Source organism: Geospiza fortis, unplaced genomic scaffold (genome assembly GCF_000277835.1).
Source record: "Geospiza fortis unplaced genomic scaffold, GeoFor_1.0 scaffold66, whole genome shotgun sequence".
Taxonomy (NCBI): Eukaryota; Metazoa; Chordata; class Aves; order Passeriformes; family Thraupidae; genus Geospiza; species Geospiza fortis.
In genome coordinates, this window is record NW_005054312.1 from 7856393 (window position 1) to 7860050 (window position 3658).

At 38.4% G+C, this 3658-nt stretch overlaps 1 protein-coding gene across 1 annotated transcript in view; it reads right to left on the reverse strand.

Annotated features, from left to right (window-relative positions):
* EHF (ETS homologous factor) overlaps positions 1–3507 on the reverse strand; it is a 33567-nt gene extending 30060 nt beyond the window's left edge. Inside the window, exon 1 of the mRNA XM_005419490.2 lies at positions 3370–3507. The gene's annotated coding sequence lies outside the window, so the exon portion shown is untranslated. The remainder of the gene's footprint in view (positions 1–3369) is intronic.
* Between the last annotated feature and the right edge of the window lie 151 nt (positions 3508–3658).

The following is a 3658-nucleotide window of genomic DNA, read 5'->3' on the forward strand; positions in this document are numbered from 1 at the left end:
TTTACAGCTGTAGGAAGGCTGATGAGAAAGAGAGTTCTGTAAGACCAGAAAATCTTACAAAGGGTAGGCATCTTGCCCTCAGATTAAGAAAGGGTCATTCATCTCTATCTGTATCTTGATCTCAGCACACTGACGAATTTTTAAGCCAGACAGGTCTGTCCTGGAGCACCCACTTTCCAACCAGTAGGTCATTGCCCCAGTTCACAGAGATGGTATTCATAGTATTGCAGAAAGAGGTCAGACAATTTTGTGAGGATTGAATCTGAACAAGCTAATAGGAACAGAAAGCATGTGGCTGTAGACTCCACAGAACAGATCCAGGCTACATTACGGTTAGCGAGAAGCTTTCCTGACTTGGTCTTGTCACTAAGTAAAACATGTTTATAAAAAGCATGGAAGGGGTGAACAAGGAAGGAAAGCTAAGCGCTGATTCTGGAAAGGTGTCATGGCTTGTGGGCAGCTCTCTGAGTTTGCTGAGTCAATAAAATCATTAATCCTTTTCTGTGAGAATTGTACATAAATATACACTTCTTCAGCAGGTGTAGAATTGCATCCTCACTGGGGAGTTTGGCGCAAATTGCTGTGGGACACGCAACAGACTAACATATCCCTGCTACCCGAACACAGACGCACATACAGAAATCCTTCTTTTTCCCTCTAATCTCTTTCCATTTGTGTTTCTGGATTATTATTTTTTTTAGTTTGATCTCTTTCCACTGCAGCTTGCTACCTTGCACTTCCCAGACAGAACAAGTACAGATGTTAACAAGAAAATTCATTGAGAATGAAAAAAAAATTAAGGAAGTTGAGTGGGGCCAAATGATTTGATTTTTCACTTGTCCAGCTGTCCCATCCCATCCCATTCCACAGCAGTGTTTCCACCACTGCTGATAACCCACAACACCCCGAGAATATTGACAGTAATAAGAAATTACTGTGTCAATACCACAGCATATTCTTTCAGGTGACAAGAAGGTAATAATATCCCGTGTAAAGCAGACCACATTCTACTACCTGATCTCACCACAACTAGGGTAAATATATGGTTCTCATTCTCTAGGTAGCTGTGAAGCGCGACCTAACTTGTGCTGGGGCAAGCAAAGAGATATTCTGATCTGAGAGCCTTTATTATCAGGACTTGGGGAAAATGTGTATTTTTACCATTGTTTTAGGCTTTACGAGTGACACTTGGAGTAGAAAAAAAATAGAAATGCTAAATGCAAAGGAACAGTGACTCTGCTAATGATAACCTAGTGTCTGCATACAGGACCAGTGCTCAAGGGGGAGAAGGGTGTCTGGAGGATGGCTGCTCTAAGAAAGCCTTGGGCACACTTCATAAACCCCTGAACTGGAATTCCCAGTATATTGACTCATAATATCTCTGTTTGGCACTCTACAGACTCTGATCCATCCTGACATCCAAATTTCACAGCTAATGTTGAAAAATTAGAGGAGAGGATTGAAGTGATTAAAGGATGGAAAAGCTTACAGTGAAACAGGTTAAGATCCTTCACTGTACTGCAAGTTTCTCCAAGAAAAGGAACAGGCTTTGGAGCTCAGACTACCACAATTATCAGAGACTAGGCTAAGAAAAGACTTGTCCCCAGCTAACTACATAAGGAACAGAAATTTCCTACCCAGGGGAACTTCCCAATAACCATCAAAAGACAACAAAATCAGGGGGCTGAATGTTAAAGCAAGACTGAAAATGAGATAAATGAGACAAATGTCAGACTGAAAATGAGATAAAATATTTTTAGAAGAATGGTATTTAATTGCTGGGGTACTTGAAAACATTCTGGGGAATTTCCCATTACTGGACTTCTGGACTTTTTTCAAGATCAGAAGTTTTCTAAAATATATGCTATACTTGAACTCACGCAATTATCTCTGAAAAATTCTGGCAAGTCTTATGTTGCTATTGCAACAATCACTTGGTTTTGAAAATTGTATGGGGCAGGAATTAAACTGTTATTGTGATATTTGTAAGTGGAACACCTTAATCCTGTTGTTTTTCTAGTTTTAATTGCAGCCTTTTTCTTTGATTTCTGCATTTGCATTAAATATAAAACTGCTATATTTTCCAGCTCTGATGTTTTCTACAGTGCAAAATAGATGTCACACAACTGGCTTGAACTACACCCTGCAAATTTCCCATCAAAGCAAAACTTAAAGGAGCACATTATTTAGTATTACTGAAGTTTTCACAAATTGCAGAAAATACTGCTGTATTTTAGATCTGTTTAACACGGTATCAAGTGAGACAAGTATAAATAAAATGACTAAATGAAACTTTTACCTCAAGGTACATTTCTGTCATTATGAGCTTATTTAATTCTAACAGTTGTTTGGTTCTAAAAATGGCAAAGGTAGGAAAGAAAGGATAGGTGAATGTACTTTAGAAGCAAACACAACATATGCCTTTAGATAGTAATCAAAAAGCACATTACTGATATAATTGAATAACTCTATAACAATATACACACAAGTTGGTGCCTAAAATGTCTCGCGGGGTGAAATGCAAACATTTGTCACTAAGTCCATTACACATATTTCACAAAATCAACACAGATTTGTAGCAACTTTTTCTTCACATTCTCTTCTACAACTACTTTAACAATTGTGTCTATACCTTAAGGGGCCAGTTCTGGTTCTATTAAAATAAAATTACCATTGGAACAGAAACAAATTAAACAAGCAAAAACACTGCGGGCCTCACACTATATTTACCTACCCAGTGCCTGAGCTGGGTTCTGTGCAGTTTTTGCTTAGACAGAACTAAGATCAGCAGAACCTCCTTCACCACACAACTGCCAAGAAACTGCCTTGAAGCTGAAACCAAGCCAAATTATAAATGTACTTTAGGGTTTTTTGTTACAAACCCCATGTCCATCAACATCTTCATCACTAAAATGAACTGAACCACGGTCATTTTGGAGTGTATCCCAGTTCTGTGACACAAGGACTCTCCATAGCATTGAGAAAGTCCACTTTTTCACCCCTTGTCTTACTGAACAGATGACAACTCTGTTGACAAAAGTAGCATATTTAGGACCGGGAATATTATTAGATTCATCATAAGAGAAAAGATTCTCAGGATCTGGCCCCATTCAAACATAAACACAACAGAAATACTTAAATAGAAGATACAAGTTCAAACCAGGAAAGCAGAAATCTTTATTGCAACATTAAAAAGCCTTTTGAATAAATGACTTTAGCTGCTGTTCCAAAATGCGAAGAGAGAGGCTTGGTATAGTGGCCAGGAGTCCAGCAGACAATTTTTTTTTCTTTTTTTAATTATTGTCACTGGTGTTATTTTAAAGGAAGTGCATTTAAGAAAAAAAAAAAAAAATACCCCAAACACCTTACCTCATTTAGCTGAAGATTCTGGAGTGGAAATCCTGAACTGAGGCTATGGGAAAACTGTCTACAGAACAGTAGGTTGGGTAAGCACAGGTACTAGGTTATGTCAACTAAAGACTCCCAGGAGTGAAGATAAATGGATGTGATACTAATTTTAAAACATTTTGCTGAACACTCAAGCAGCCAATAGGGGAATTCCTTAGGTCACTTCCTGTTCATTTGATTGGATCTGCAACGACAACAACCAAGATGAGGTTGAGAGCGTTTGCATAAGGCCAGCTCAGTCCTCGGCATT